Raw genomic sequence first — 17,500 nt, 5'->3', positions numbered from 1 at the left:
AGTGATTTATAAATATTTACTGAAAGACACAGCTTGAAATTTCTCCTTAAGAATCTAGCCCAAGCTCTCTCTTTCCAGACCTGGCTAAGGAGGAAGCGAGTTGACATCCGCCACAACAAGGACCGAAAGATTCGGTGCAAGAAGCCCAAGAGCCAGGATCTCTTTCTAAGGCTGTTGGTCGAGCTGTACAGGTTTCTGGCCAGACGAACCAACTCCACCTTCAATCAAGTTGTGCTGAAGAGATTGTTTATGAGTCGCACCAACCGGCCACCTCTGTCCATTTCTTGAATGATCCGAAGATGAAGCTTCCTGATTGGAAAGGCAAAACAGTTATGGTTGTGGGGACCATAACCAATGATGTGCATGTCCAGGAGGTGCCCAAGCTGAAGGTGCGTGCCCTGCAAGCGAGCATCCGTGCCTGGAGCTGCATCCTCAAGGCGGGGGGCAAGATCTTCACCTTCGACCAGCTGGCCCTGGAATTGCGAAAGGGCTGCGGCACTGCCTTGCTCTCCGGTCCTTGCAAGGGCCGAGAGGTGTACAGGCCATTTTGGCAAGGCCCCAGGAAGCCCGTACAGCCACAACAAACCCTATGTACTCTCCAAGGGCCAGAAGTTCGAGCACGCCAGGGGATAACTTGTTATTAAAAAGATTTTGGATGCCAGGAAAAAAAAGAAAAGAATCTAGCCCAAACAACAAAAGACAATTAAGATGATAAAATTTAGCTCTGACTTTTGATTTAGTAATAAAGTTAGTAATCTATAGTCAAATTCTTTTCAGAATTTTATGTCAACTATGAAACCAGTAAAATCTGAGCAGATGGCAGGAGTACTGAGGATTGAAGGTTGAAGACATAGCAGTGTTTGGGGGCGGGGACAAGGAAACTGCATAATAATGCATTTTTTAGAGTCTAAATTGAACTGTATCTCTGTGACAGTTATTTAGGAAATTCCAAGTTCTTCATGGTTTTCTTAAGTATGGAGTCTGGCAATAAAAAAGAAATCTGGCATTTATCTTGTGGAATTCAGGCAGCCACAGAAGCCCAAATAAATCTAATTTCCATGATTCCTGTGATTTTAATAGCCATTTGCTGCATGGAAACTGTGTGTTTGCTATTAAATGAGAACTATAAATATCATATAATCTGTATACTATAAATATGTAATAATTCCAGAATAACCATGTGACTTCAATTGCTACAAATATAATCAATGCTATGAATCCCCATTCTATTAAGAAATCAATAATTTCAGAGGCTTGAGGTCCCACGTGGCAAAGGTAGTAATTTCTATGCATCCTTCCCTCAGAGCTAATTCACATGCTTTTTAATGTAAGATAGAAAAATATAAGAAGGTGACAAAACGTCATTTTCATTAAAAACTTCAGATGATGTTAGTTAGGTTTATGTTCCTATCTACACCTAATTTTTTTAAATTAGTGGAGAGAGAAGTGCTCCTGAAGCAAAACATAGGCAAAAGTCATAAGATCCTGCCTCACGTAAAACTCCAGAACTTCCTTGTTATTAAACAGCATTTAAAACTTGCCCACCAAATTCCTTATGCACAAGGAAAACATCAAATTCCTATGCCAGCAAGCATCATGCCCAGAGAAGAGTCAGTATATTTTATAGGGGTGCTTGCAACATCTTTGAAGGAAAAATGTAGGATGGATACAGAGTGAGAACCCCTGCCCCTTCCACAAATGCTGGGACTCATGCAGAGCTTTTTGCTGTTAAGAAAACTCATGTATAGAAATGAGTCATTGATGTTTAGCATCATCAAGGAAAGAGAACCTCAGCTCTTCTCATAAGAAGAGTTATATCCTGTTCCCCTTGCTGTATCACTTTGTGTTCCCATTCTAGCTCAGAAATTTAGCTATTAATTGTTTAAAATGAGGGGCATTAATATTTCTAACTTTCAGATTGAGTTTTAATATTTTAATGCTAGAAGAGAACTTGGATATTGACTAGCCTAGATCAGCAGATTGGGAGTAGGTAGTAAGCCTCCTTTCCAGACATGGACTCCCAGTTCCCGTCTCTTCCCAGAATGCCACCTGCCAGTTCAGTGTGATAAGACTAATAGGAAGAGAAATGATATAACAAGAAAGACCCTCTTTTTTCACTGATATAAACTTAGGAATATTAACAAAGGGGCATTTCCCAGGGGCCACAAAGTCAAAGCTGGGTTAGGGAAGTTAAAAATAAAACAAAACAAAACAACATTGTTTTTCTATACAAACACTTCTGCTATGGTCTGAATGTTTGTGTCCCCTTAAAATGCATATGTTTAATTCTAACTCCCAATGTTATGGTATCAGGAAGTTGGGTCTTTGGGAGTCTATGAGGTCATAAGGGAAGAGCCCTCATGGATGGGATTAGTGTCCACAGAGAATAGGCTCCAAAGAGATCCCTAGCTCTCTTCCGTCACGTGAGGAGAACACAGCATCTGCAGCCTGGACGAGGGCCTTCATCAAACACCATATCTGTCAGTGTCAGGACCTCAGACTTCCAGCCTTAAGAACTGTAAGAAATAAATTTCTGTTGTTTATAAGTTAGCCAGTCTGGGTATTTTGTCATAGTAGCATGAACAGACTAAGACAGATTCTGACACCAAATATGTGGGTTTTCCACACTAAGCAATACTCCACTCCTTTTTGAACACCAACTAGGTGTCCTCCAGTTTAATTCAATTCTGACACTAACTCTCTGGAGTTAGCACAGACCCCACAGGTTAAGGGGCTCGGTCCCACACAACTGCCCCCACTTCAGATGCCAATCACAAGTCCCAAGTTGTGACCTGTACAATGACTAACCTCCTATCCATCAGAGCTTCCCAAAAACCCCTCCTCTGTTCAATAGACTCCACATATAAGTGATATCATATGGTATTTTTCTTTCTCTTTCTGGCTTACTTCACTTAGAATGACAAATTTACTTTTATTACAAGGAAAGGATACAAATCAAAACTAGCCAAAAGAAGAGATGCATAGGGCCAAGTCAGAGAGGGTTCCAGATATGAGGTTTCCATTGTCTTCAATGGCATGTTACCTTCTCAGCACTCATCTGTGGCAATATACACAGAGTACTGTCAACCCCAGAAGCTTACTTGAGCTTCAGTATCCAGAGTTTTTTATTGAGGTCTCGTTACATAGGCGTAATTGATTGATTGATTGTCCAGTAGCTGAACTGAGTCTCTAGGTTGACTAATACTGCATGACCCAAAGCTCCCACCCTAAATCATATTGTTGATCTTTCCAGTGTGGCTAAGACTATGAGGTGTGACTGGCACCGCCTTAAGTCACCTCATTAGCATAAACTATCAGGGGTGGTCCAAGGTGCCCTCTGTGAATAACAAAGACAGGCCTGCCACTCAGGAACCTCCCAGGATTTAGAAGTTACTCATAGACAGGAACAAAAGCCAGACCTCTCTGGGCAAGGCTAAATTCATTGCCACACATTGTGTCTGTCACTGGGCTCTACCAATAAATTACATACAAAAGACAGTAACAGTCAAAATTCCCACAAGAAATCGGGATTTTTTGAACCAACAGAAACCTCATTCTCTAGCAGAGACAAAAGATAGGGCAAAAACCGCTTCTGGGAGCACTTGCCTGAAATCATGTAGTATGAACTTCAGAAAAGGAGTGATGAGTTTGAGTCAAAGAGAAGCCAGTCACCTCATAAGAGAGCATGAGCATTACCCACTTTGCTAAATCTCAAGAGTGACTATAGAAGCTCTGGGGACTGGAACCAAGGAAATATTATGGTTGACTGAAACAGAATCGCACGAGAGTTGTGAGTTAAGTTTAACTGGGGACAAAATGAGGGCTATAGCCCAGGGAACAGTATTTTGGATAACTGAGTGTTGCCAAGTCCAAACTCGTTCTGCTCACCGCACGACAGGCCAATAAATCGGGAGACAAGGTGTTGGAACAAGGAATAGTGACTTTATTTGGAAAGCCTGCAGACCGAGAGGATGGCAGACTAATGTCTTGGAGAACTGTCCTGCTCTAGTCAGAATACAGGCTCCTTTTATACAAAAAACAAGGGAGGGGTGTGGTTGTTTGTTGTAACCTTCTTGCTGCAGGCATTCTTTGTTCTTGCAGCCATCCCCGGGGGCTAGGTCATGGTGTCCCTGTAAACCTCTAACAAAACAAAGGTTATTCTCTACTACTACTGCTATGTAACTGCTATGAAGAGGTAGTGGGGAAGGTCAGTATATCTGTGATTTTGGTAGTGGGGAGGGGTACATTCAATCAAGTACATTTTTTTGCAAAAGTTACTGTTAGTCACGAGGAGCAAATGGCCGCATTACTGATTTTAGTGATATGAGGAGATGCAAGAATTGGGTCTCAAAATCTTCTCCTGAAAATATCTGAAGGCCTATTCTGACAGTTTTTTTCCCCAGAGCACAGAGTGCCTCATTCCTGATCTCCACACTGAATTCCTCCCAGGGTGTGTTGAAGGTCAGTGTCTGCAGTGGCTTGTAATTTAATCCTTGTAGAGGCAGGTGGCAAATGCCAATTTTTAGTTTTATATATATATATGATATTTATATTTATATATATATATATATGATGTGTGTGTGTGTGTGTGTGTGTGTGTGTGTGTGTGTGTGTATCTCAGTACTGAACAGACCGAAAGTGCTTCTTACCCAGAGACCAAAGTTAGAATCCATATTAGGGAGAGAGACAGCACGGAAAATATTCTGGCATTAGCCTCATTATCCCACAGCTATGATCCACAACTGTCTAAAGAAGGAACAGCGGACATTTAGCCAAGAAGACAAGCCCTACAGACAACACAAGCCACGCCTACAGTGATCTGAGACTGTTATCCTGGTCCTTTCCCCAAGTGGCTATTGTAAAATCCCTAAAATAAGGGTTTCAGTTTCAGTAAAGCAGGACATAAAGATCTTAGGGGACTATAACCTATTTCTTCTCCAGATTTGAGTCAATTATGGAATCTTTTAAGAAGATGGAGAAGTAAGCTGAAGTCCTTGGGACAGAATAAATAGGCTTCAGGTCTGCAAAGTAAACATGGTTGGGATGTAAATGGTTGAAGGTCCATAAGATTTTTTTGACAATAAATGCCCATTTCCTATAATTTTCTTGGATTCCTAGTAAAGAAGAAGTCAGTTGTGCCCTTCCCCTCTTAATTGTGCTCAAGAATTTTATTAATATTAATCACTTCTACACTCTCTCAATTTCATTATTCTCAAATTCTTCTAACCCCAGACTTTGACATAGATGGGAGGGTTAGAGTTTTATACTGCAAGATACATTAAATTATGAACTCAAGTTAATAACAACAGTTCTTTGTTAGCCTTCTTCAGAATCAAAATAACACGTAAAAAAATTTTTTATCAGACCACTAGCTTTCAGAGAGAGAGAAATTAAGTAGATCCCACTCAGAGAAAGATCAGGGACCTCTGACATAATCTAACTTCCAAAATGAGCAAAAACAAAAAGAGATTAAGTATCTTCCCCAAGGTCACAGTGCTAGTTAGGAATATAACAAGATCTAGAAGGCAGTCTTCCTGAAGTGAAAGCCTTTCTCCCAAAACAAATCATCTAAAAGTTATTGTATCTGTACTTCAATGATCAACTTCCCAGTTGAAATCCTGTAGAAATATACATATGCGTAAGAAACTAATCAAATGATTTTCTTACCTTGCTACTGCACACAAAGCTGTAAGAGACAAGGTCAGAGTTCTCTTAAGCAAAGGCTAAAGCATAGTAATTCACTGCCTGCTAATATTTATCACTCATCTCATAATTCATATAAGAAGATATTAAAACCATGCTTCACCCAGGTTTCCAGATTTCCTAAAAACTACTTTCTGTACAACATTCCATATATCTTTATTTAATCCACCATCAATTTACTTCACAGTGGTAACTTGGAAAGTAACTTGCCCACTTCCTTATTCACACACAGCCAAGTGAGAGAATCCAGATTGTGAAAAACATGACTTGGGAAGACTGCTCCTTCAACAGGCTGTGTTTAGTGAATTTTTAATGGAGAAGAAAAAATCTGACTCTACAGTGGAGCTGTTTCTTTTGCTTTAACCTTTGTATTCTATTGCTTTTGCTACACGTTAATCACTAAAGACATGTTGCCTATCAGCTTAAATTATACATCAAAGCCCATCTCTGGGAACTCTGCCTTCCAGGTAATGAGCGTTAAGCTAAAATATCTTTGTTCAGCTCACAGGAAACATCCTGATCAGACCCACCTGTGAATGACTGTAAGAAGAAAGAAATTAACATACCCCCCTCAAGGGCTGACTGGAACCAGGATATGTTTGACTTTACGCCCTCCTCTTTTAGTAGAAAAGAAACCAGAATTCTAACTCAGGTAAGATGGTTCTTTGGGACACTAGTCTACCATCTTCTTCGTATGCTGGCTTTCTAAATAAAGCCATTTTTCCTTGCCTCAGCAACTTGTTCCTCAATTTATTGGTCTGTTGTGTGGTAGGCAGTATAAATTTGGACTCTATAACAAATTGAGTGTAAAAACTAACACAGGCATACCTTGGAGATGTTGCTGGTTCCGCTCCATATCATTTCAGTAAAGAAAGTCACACAAATTTTTTGGTTTCCCAGTGCATATAAAATCTGTATTTACACTATACTGTAGTCTATTAAGTGTGCAATAGTATTATGTCTAAAAAAAACATTGTACATACCTTAATTAAAAAGTAGTTTATGCTAAAAAATGCTAACCATCAACTGAGCCTTTAGTGAGTCCTAATAGTAACATCAAAGATCACACACAGATCACCATAACAAATATAATAATGATTAAAAGTTTGAAATATTGTGAGAATCACCAAACTGTGTCACATAGACATGAAATGATCAAATGTTGGAAAAATGACACCAAAAGACTTACTTGACACAGGGTTGCTACAAAGCTTCAATTTGTATCTGTAGTAGCAATAAAGCAAATCACACTAAAATGAGGTATGCCCTGTGTACGGATAACGCCGGCTTATACCCAAGTACATTTCTCTGAATACTTACCCGTATTTAAAGGTCTATTTCAAATGAAAACTGTTTCATGAACTATTTCCCAGCAAACCCAACCGCAGTGACTTCTCCCTCCTGGGACGTTCAATGGTGTTCAGCTTAAGAACTACACGGTCAGCACTTGGCATGCCCTATCTTTAGTTCAGAACACCTCCTGACTCAGTGTGTGCTTAGTTCCACCACTTTTTCCTACCCTCACACCGACCCTTTTGTTCTCCAAATTTGGGTGGAGAGAAGAGGGAGACATTTTTTCATCCCACGGCTTAGTTGAGATAACCTCGAATTTTCCAAAAAGGCTTTCCCAAAATGCTAAAGGAAAAGCAAAACTGAAAAACAAAACAAAACAAAACAAAACATAGTAACAAAGTCATACAAATAGTTCTATTTATGATACACATTTTTTTAACCATCACAGAAATTTGGCCTAACCACAGGCTGGCTGGGCTGGCTTAATTTCTGGGCATGTAGGTCCTCAGCTCTTGTCCTCACCAGCTGTGTCTAAGCCACACTTCATAAGCCCGGTTTGAAGAATATTCATGCTGGAGGCTCTGTGCTAGTCATTTCTCTGGACCTGGGCCATCTCAGTGCTTCCTCTGGTGTAGACTTCCCTGTCTTTTATCTGGACAACTACCCCAGCATAAATACCCAAGTTCTGACTTTGTGTGTCTTGAGGAAAAACTATTTGACCCTTTGGCAAGTCACTATATCACCCACCTCCCTCCCAAAATTAGGATATATTTACTTATTAGATTCTCCGGAAAACCAAGTACTTACACAAAGAATATTGCAAGTTCTCTCCAGGCATTCACCCCGTGAAGCTCATGTTCAAAACACGTATTTTAGAGTCTAGTGACCTCCTGGCTTCAAGCAGGGAGCATCGCTTCCCAAAGGTTCTTTCCTTCTGTTACTCTCTGTTATTTCCCTCTGTTGCTTCTCCCCACTGCACCCTCTGTTCTTCAGCCAACAGCAACAGCAGCAGATTTCGTGGCCCACCCCCCCTCATCTGGCAGTCTCATCAAGTCCCTTTCTGGAAAGAATGCTCTTAATTTTCTGTTAATTTGTAAAGCAGAAAAGATTGACATCCGGCCCTTCTAAAAGAGGCTGACAATTCTTCCTCTTTTTTCAGATCCTCCGAGAAGCCTTGCAAAATCTACCCATTACAACAAGGTAGTGTTAAAATGCACTTATAAAAAAATACATAGCCAGGAAGAAAAGAGCATGCTATTACATTATGATTTTTTAATCATTAATCAAATTAAGTTACTTGAGGTATTATTTTTTTCTCCATATATGTCACCTTTCTCTTCCCTCCATTTAAAGAAGACAGTGGCATCTGTGACTCATCGCTTCAGGGGAGGCTGACCAAGAGGTAGCTCAAAAGCCTTTTTAATTTTGGAAATTTAAAAAGCCGAAACCCAACGGAGAATGTAGAGAGCTCACAAACATATACAAAGGATCTCTGAAGACATGAAGGGAAAATGACACATCCCCGACTAAGGGTACATCCTGGGCAAAGAGAGACAGGCAACACATTCAGCTCTTCCGAGCACACAGGTCCCTGAAGCACCAGCAAAACCTCACAAGCCCAGAGAGTGTTTTCCGTGTGGCAGACGCCACAGCTGGGAACAGCCAGCCTTGAAGACGCTCCCCACGTCCCAGACACGATGAGGAAGCAACAGACCATCACAGGGTCTAAGGATGCCATGCAGAGTGGGACCCTGATCGCTTAACATTGACTTACTTGGCCGAATATCAGAGACCAGCTCAGCCTGGTGTCTTCCAGCCCCTAGAGCTGTGTGTGTCGTAACTTGGAAGAAGGATAGGGAATCCCCAAAGTAACTGAGATCAAATCTTTCATACTAATTAAGTTACTTTTTAGATAATAAAAAGCTGCCTGACTTTTTGTACAGTTGAGTTTATGGAATGGGAGTTACACTTTCTTATTCTTAGTTTTTCTAATTGAAGTGTAGTCGATTTACAATGCTAGTTATTTACACTTTTCAATTTACTTCTATATCCTGTTTTTCCAATTACTTGTATGATACTTGAGGACAAAGATCTGTCTTAAACGCCTATAGCACTGGAATTTGTCAGAGGGCTTTGGATGACTCAGTGTTAATAAATTCTGTTTGTTTAATGTTATCAAATCATAAAATCTTTGAACTAGAAGCATTGGAAAATCTTTGATTCCAATCTCTTTATTTCACAGATAAGGAAACTAAAACCCAGGGGGTTAAATTTTTCAGGTTACACATAAAGCTTCACATTTTTTCCTTCCAGAATAAACTGTTTCTTCTAAAGGTTGAGGGTTGTATTGTCAGCTGTCTTCCTGAAGACTGGGTCTCATTAACTGACACCTTAATAGAGGTGCTTAAATGGAACATGCTCATTTCAGTTGTCCTCTCCAATCTCACCCTAGTGTTCAAACTCCTTTTGAGAATACTAAGGGCATTTTCCAGATTATCTTCTACTCTTTCTACTCCTATAAGGATGCCCCCTCCCTCTGGGCCACTGGCTAATGAACCATTGTGTGTGATTGCATCTCTAAGCTTTCTCCTCTATTTTCAGAAGAATGTCAAGCGTCATTTCTGTCAGGGTGTACTCCATTCAGAGACGTCCTTAGAGGGCAGTAAAACTAGAAGATTGAGAAAGGTCCCAGGCCTTGAGGGAGAAGACTGTGGCTTTGCCAGATGGTGCTAAATAAAAGCCTGGTGTTACACAACCCCTTTGAATGGGATCAAGTGCATAGACTCAGTGCATTTTTTTTTAATACTGTATCCTGTATTAAAGCTAAATCTTGAGTGATGCTAATGTTCAGAGAATGGAGTATTTTGGTTAACAAGACTTTTTTTTCTTTTAATGGAGTACTGGGGATTGAATCCAGGACCTTGTGCATGCTAAGCACACACTCTACCACTGAGCTACACCCTCCCCGCTTCAGCCCCTTTTTAATTCACATCACATTATCCTCAGAATGCTTGCTGCTTCCTTGCTGCTTTTTCACATTTCTTTCTTCAAGGCTGTGCTGACTTCATTTTGACTTGATTTAACCTGTATGAAATGTTTGAGGAGATAAAAGACTAGAATGTTATGATTTGGGGGCTCTATTTCCCCACCTTTCCCTTTTCCTCTCTCCTCTTGGGCTTATTTCTAATAAAAGCAATTTCCCCCAAATCTTCCAGTCTTCAAGAGTCTTCTTCCCTTTAATATCTGTAAATAACAACAGCCTGGGGGTGGAGGGGGAGAGATGAATAGGCAGAACACAGAGGATTTTGAGGGCCATGAAAATACTCTGTAGGATATTATAATGATGAATATATGTCATTACACCTTTTTCCAAAAGCATTGAATATGCACACCATATTTGCACAGAGTGAAACCCTAAGGTCAACTATAAACTTTGGGTGATTTTGATGTGTCGATGTAGGTTCATCCTTGGTGTTAAAAAAAAAAAAAAGAGCACTCTGGCGAATGATACTGATAATGGGGGAGGCTATGCATGTGTAGGGACAGAGAGTCTATGAGACATTTCTGTGCCTTCCGCTCAGTTTTCTTTATAAACTTAAAATTGTTCTGAAAATTTCTTTTAAAAAATAAATTAAAAAAAAAAAACAACAAGATGTCCCATGAGCACACTACAGTGGGAAATCCAGCATCTCTGTAATATTCCTTAGACTGTTGACTCTAGCTCCAAAATTTTAGGCTGGACTTTGGTCTCAATCTCCCACCCCACTGTCATGTGCACTACAGCTGCTGTCCCAAATGGTTCCAAATGAACATAGAGGTTCTTTTCCTGCATTTCTCAGAGCACCATTAACTCAAGGATATGTATGTATTTTTACTAAAGGTATGGGGATAATTAAGGAAGAAAATGGCATAGGATCATATTTAAAATGACTTCAAAATACTTAGACATTTTTTTCTTTCAAAGTCCCCTTGTTATCACCACCATAGGGAATATCTCAGCAGTCACTAGTCTTTTTTGGCCTTTGTCTAGTAAAATGTCCTGGGTCCTGCTGTCATCTTCCGTCCCAATACCTATCTCCTCTCTGCCACCCACTTCTAGGCCCCTTCAACCTCTCACCCCTTCCAGATGCCATATTAGAACCCCCAACTTCCTCCTACTTAATTATGCAGCATAATTTATCTCACATTTATTTTATTCTCCAATCAAGACTAAGTTCTAAGAGGCGGAGGATATAGCTCAAGCAGTAGAGCATGTGCTTAGCAAGCACATCTTGGGTTCAATTCCCAGTATTTCCTCTAAAAATAAATAAACCTAATCATCTCCCACTGCCAAAAATTAATTAATTAATTAATTTTTAAAAAGACTAATTTCTAAGGCCTATTTTTATAGAACCAAAAGTCCTGTAAATGAAAGTAATTAAACAAAAAAGTTACATAGCCCTGAGATATAGGAAAAGCAGAACTCATTTCTTTTTTTTAATAGCAACTGTTTTTCCAAATGTGAAAATGCTGAGCATCTGTGTGTCTAACAGAAGTCACCTGAGGGGGATTTTGAAGTGGAAGTACCTTTATCCGTGCCTTGAGTTCCAGCCCGGGAGTCATCAAACCATCCTGAAGCCTTTCCAGGTGGTCTAGATACAACTGTGCCTCCTAAACCAGGTCCTGCATGGGGACCATAGTTCAAAATGGATGCTTTAGGTCATTTTAAAAACCATTATTTTGATTTAAAATTTTCCTTCCTTTTAGAAATTTTGAGGTTGCATCCCCGTGAGCCAAGCCCTACAGAAGCAGACTAGTAGACAGTGATTGGTGTGAGCCAGGCTACACTAGCTGTCCCTGGGAAGCCAGCTCCTGACATGAAGGACATTGCTGGATGGGAAGCTGGCAGTCTCTACCAAGAAGTTGCCCTGAAAAATGGTTCAGTGTGATCAAAGGCAACGGTATTCTCATGCCTAAGGGCAGCTCCGGGCCTTCCTAGTTACCTGCAGCAAAAATCAAAGAAAATATCTGCATCGATGCTAGGCAGCCAACTCCCAGACAACTGTAATGCCGTTCTGAGTGATCACAGACAAGTGCACTGGAGTGTTTCCACCTCCAGTATGTTTTTTTGCAAAGGAAATTATCTGTCCACTCAGTTTATCTCTTTTACAAAGTAATTTAGAGCATTCTATGCACATGGAAACCAAAATGGTGATGTTTCTATGTACATATGCATTGACACATGTGTCTTCTTCCTTCCCTCTCCTCAGGTTATTGGTAGAAAGGTTGTCTTCTCAGCCCTTGGTACAATGCATAGCACAGAGTAAGACTATGTTCTCATCAATAGAATGATCTCCTTGATTGGATTTTGTTATTAGTAAATTGTTCACTGGGTGGCAATTTTACTTGAACTAGTTTACAGATCCAGTACATGCAGTTCAGTTGTATAAATCATTTCAATAATTTTCTTCATAAAAAGTTAATTCATAGTTTATCTAACTTTCCAAAAGGTACATTTACCATGAAAAAAAAATTCAATTTAAAAGATTAAATCACTCACTATCAAGTTTTTCTCTGATTTAAACATATATCTAAATCAGTCATGAATATTATTAAAATAGCCAGTGTTTGAAAGCAACTGACTAAAATTAAAATTTCCTAGAAAGTCTCTTCTAAGAGAAAGAGAAAAAGTAAAGAAGGAAGAATATTTACTTTTTTCTTCCATTTTCAAAAATTCTTTTTTTTTTTCCTAAAAGCTAATGGTTGACAAAGCCAGAACTCAGTTCCAGGATCTTTGCCATGCTATATTGGGTACCTTTGATTGATTCAATTCTTCATTCACGTCTTTGATATTTACTGAGGTCCTGCTACAAACAGAGTATAACAAAGAGATTATGAAAACTGAGTAGAACAACTTACTTTCGCAGTGATGGTCTCAAAACTGCTTCTTCCAGGCTTCATAAGATCAATTCTATTGTCCAAATGTAAGTTTGAATGCATTAATTACAGTGATATAACTAGGGTTAGTTGTTCCATCAGAGCACTGGGGAACAAGAGAATGGAGGAAAAATGGTTGCTTGCACTGATCTTATTGATATAAAGTCAATAACAAAACTTATAAGCATTGAAAAAATGTCCTAATATTTTCACCTCACTTCCCACTGAAAGTCTGAGGGCAAACTTTTTGGTGGTTGTTTATTTTTGCCTTGGCAAGTGGAAATAAACATGGTGCAAACTTACAAATCAATGTATTTGTACAGAAAGTCATGGAACCCAGTTTTTAAGGAACATTACTCTAGAGGGGACAGAGGGACCAGGGACATATAGTTCCCAAAATTAAAGTGATAGAAGCTAATGTTCTCAAATAAGAATTTTCTATTGCTTCAGCCTATGAAGCAAAATAACAATTTTTTAAACATACCAAACATACTTGAAATAAACACATGAGCAAAATTGCAGTGTAAAAAACCCACATCACTTATAAACTAAAACTTTACGTGTATGCATTTGTGTAAAAATTCAGTACTACCACGGCTGAATGCTCTACCCTAATCTATAATTGCATTTAGTCAAAGATATCTGGTACAAGCATCATGGTTAAGGCAAGTTCTGCTTGAATTAATACTCAATACCTCAAGCCTGAACTGTTATAACTTCTGGATTGTCTTCCAGGCTCTCCACTTCCACAGACCTCAGACCACTGCCAGACTCATCTAGCTAAAACAATGCTTACGCTAAAGTATTCCCATTGGATGGCTCCCCATTGTCTAATAAATAAAGTAAGAAATCTTCACCCTGGCATTTGAGGTTCTCCACAACACAGCATCGATCTCACTCACTCACTGACATGTGAGCCCTCCACTCCAACTGCACTGGGTTTCTCACAGCTCCCCAAACAAACAGTGCTGAGTCCCTTCTCCATAACCTTGTTTATGCTGTGTTTCTCCAGATGAAACCATGTTAGCAGTTCATGGAAAAACACAGCTCCTCGATGAAACTTTCCTGATCTTTCCTTCCATCATGGTTTTTCCTCTTAATTTCTTGAGCAGTTAATCAACCTCAACACTACTGATGTTTTGGTCCGGTAATTTTTGTAGGGGAGGCTGACCTGGGCACTACAGGATGTTTAGCAGCTTTCCTGGCTCCTACTCTATCGGTAACTCTACCCATAGTAGTCAGCACCCTAGTAGTGACAAGCAAAATTGTCTCCAGACATTGTCAAATGTCCCTGATGGGAGGCAAAATTATCCCCAGTTATTCCAGATAATTATTGTCTGTATCACTCCTGTTGGCATTTTAAACTATTTCATATATATATTTCTTGCTTCCTAAGGTAGATGATTTAGTACAAGTATTGTGGCTTACTTTATTTGGAATCTGTAATAGAGCACTGTAATGAATACTTAATAAATATTTAAAACTTAAATTCTGAGTATCTAAAAGTTAGAAGAGACGTGAAAACTCAGTTGACCTAACCTCATTTTTTTTTTTAGTGTGGAAACTGAAAACCAGAAAGTAAAACTATGGATATGTGTCGGTAGAATAGTTTCCTCTTTCCAATCAGGTAGTATTAACACTGTAATACATCTCTTCTCATTGAATCTATAATGAGAGACAGTTAATTTCACATTGGCATGAGCAATCAATAGTCTATAGCTTTATTGAGCGTTCTTTATATGACTCTGCTTTAATAATGTGCATATGTCTTATTAAAACACTTATATTTTATACTTAACTTTTTAAAAATCTAAGGTGTTACGATATAAGAAAGAGACCTTGACATTATGGTTGAAAGATTAGGGGTTAAGACATATAACTATGTGATCTTCAGGGAGTCACTTAACTTCACTGTGTTTCTACATCTAATCTTTAAAATTCCTATTCCACTAAAATAAGATAAACTCTTTGACAAAGGGGATGATGTTTCGTTGCTACCATGTCCCTAGTACCTAGTACAAAATATGGCATTCACTATACTTGCTAAATGGCTGACCGCTCATTTGGGGATACAGTAAGGGCTTGTTTTAACTTAGTCTGGGAGTAAAATGAGGTAAAAAAAAATTTTTTTTAATCCTGGAAAGTGTAAAGTGCTAGACAAATTCAAGATATTTTTGTGCTTTAAAATGTCTAAGGAATTTGAATGTTTAAAAGTAGTGAAGTGAGAAATCAAAATTAGACTTTGTGAGATGTCACCAAAGAAATTCTTCAGAGGAAACTGTCAGCATTAAATGCCTGAATTAGAAAAGAAGCATAATCCTGAATCAGTAAACAGCCTCCATCTTAAGAACCTAGAAAAAGAACAACAAATAAAATCCAAAGTAAGAAGAAAGGAAATAATAAAGATCACAGCAGAAATCAATAAAATTTAAAAATGGAAAGTCAAGAGAGAAAATTAATAGAATCAAAAGCCAGTTCTTAAAGAGAAGATCTACATCATAAGTCATCAAAGAAATGAAAATTAAAACAACGAGATACAACTACACACCTATTAAAATGGCCAACATTCAGAAACTGACAAAACCAAATGCTGATAAGGATGTAGAACAACAGGAATTCTCATTCATTGCTTCTGGGAATGAAAATGGTGCAGCCTCTTTGGAAAACAGTTTGGCAGTTTCTTACAAAATGAAACATACTTTTACCTTAAGTTCCAGCAATTGAACTTCTTGGTGTTTATTCAAAGGAGTTGAAAACTTATGGCCACACAGAACCTGCACATGGATGTTTATAGCAGCTTTATTCTTAATTATCAAAATTTGGAAGCAACCAAGATGTCCTTCAGAAGATGAATGGATAAATAGACTTTGTTACAATGGAGTATTACTCAGCACTAAAAAAGAAATGAGCTTATCAACCATGAAAATACATGGAGGAAATTTAAATACATTTTACTAAGTGAAAGAAGACAATCTGAAAAGGTTACATACTGTATGATTCCAAATAAATGACATTCTGGAAAAGGCAAAATTATAAAGACAATAAAAAGATCATTGGTTGTCAGGGACTGGGTGGCAGGAGGAACAGACAAAGCACAGAGTATTTTTAGGGCAGTAAAAATATTCTGTATGATATAATGGTAGATATCTATCATTATACCTTGATCCAAATCCATAGAATATGTGACACCAAGAATGAACCCTAAGGTCAGCTATAAACTTTGGGTGATTTTGACGTGATGTGTCCATGTAGGTTCATCCTTGGTTAAAAAAAAAAAAGCACCATTCTGGTGAGTGGTGTTTATAATGAGGGAGGCTATGCATGCGTGGAGGCAGGGTATATAGGAAATCTCTGTACCTTCCTCTCAATTTGTTGTAAATCTAAAACTGCCCTAAAAAATGTCTTTTAAAACATCTGATTCTTTGAGGCAATCAATAAAATGGACAAAACTCTAGCTAGACTTATTGGGAGAAAAAAAAGAAGACACAAATTACCACTTTCAAAATGAAACGTAATATCACTATAGATTCCATATTAAATAGATAATAGGGGAATATATCAATATTATAAACATACATATGAAAAGATTTATGCCTATAAATTCAACAATTTAAATGAACAATTTCTTTCAGACAAAAAGTGCAAATGCTCATTCAACAAGAAATAGCCACCAATGAATTTACTGGTGATAGTCACCAAACATTTAAGAAATAATCCCAATTCTACACAAATTTTTCCAGAAAATTGAAAAGAAAGGAATGCTTCCTAATCCATGCTATGAGGCTAGTATTACTCAGACATCAAATCAAGATAAACACATTACAAGAAAAGAAAGTGACAGATAAATACCCCTCATGAACATAAACACAAACTTTCTAAACAAAATTTTAGCAAATAGAACATATTAAAAAGATAATACATTATATCCAAGTAGGATTTATCCAATAATGCAAGGCAGTTTTTTAAATTTTGGAAGTCAACTGAATTTGCCATATCAACAAATTAAAAAAGAAAACCATATGATTAACTCTATTGCCAAAAAAAAAAAAAAAAAGCATTTGACTAAGTTCAACATTCATTCTTGATTTAAAAACTTTTAAAACTCTTACAAAACTCAGATTTAAAGAAAATGTTTTCAATTTGATAACCTGCATCTGTGGAAAGCCTGTAGCTAACATCATACTTAGTGGTGAAAGACTGAACGTTTCCTTCCTCATATCAGGAAGAAGACAAGAATTCTCTCACCACCTCCATTCAGTGTGGGGCTGGAGGTTCTGACCAACATAATTAGGAGAAAAAAAAAAAAAACAGGTATCCAGATTGGGGGAAATAAAGTAAATCTGTTTGTTTTTTTTTTCACAGACAACATAATCTTTTATACAGAAAATCTGATGGAATCTACAAAAGAGTCATAAGAATCATAAGTGAGTTTAGCAATGCTGCAGGATACAAATACAACATCAAAACTGAAAATCAATTATATTTCTATATACTAGAAATTAACAGTAAGAAACTGACTTTCTTTTAAACACCACTTACAATAAGTGAATATGATATATTTAGGAATAAATCTGACAAAAAAGGTGCA

The 17,500-nt window shown here is 38.1% G+C and overlaps 1 protein-coding gene and 1 pseudogene across 2 annotated transcripts in view; one reads left to right on the top strand and one right to left on the bottom strand.

Annotated features, from left to right (window-relative positions):
- LOC105077978 (uncharacterized) overlaps window positions 1-2,645 on the top strand; it is a 73,654-nt pseudogene extending 71,009 nt beyond the window's left edge.
- LOC123611706 (uncharacterized) overlaps window positions 1-17,500 on the bottom strand; it is a 90,185-nt gene that overhangs the window by 27,635 nt on the left and 45,050 nt on the right. The window lies entirely within an intron of this gene.

The sequence above is a fragment of the Camelus bactrianus genome, chromosome 1 (genome assembly GCF_048773025.1).
Source record: "Camelus bactrianus isolate YW-2024 breed Bactrian camel chromosome 1, ASM4877302v1, whole genome shotgun sequence".
Taxonomy (NCBI): domain Eukaryota; kingdom Metazoa; phylum Chordata; class Mammalia; order Artiodactyla; family Camelidae; genus Camelus; species Camelus bactrianus.
The sequence above is the reverse complement of the archived record's forward strand: the minus strand, read 5'-3'. Positions and strand labels throughout refer to the sequence as shown.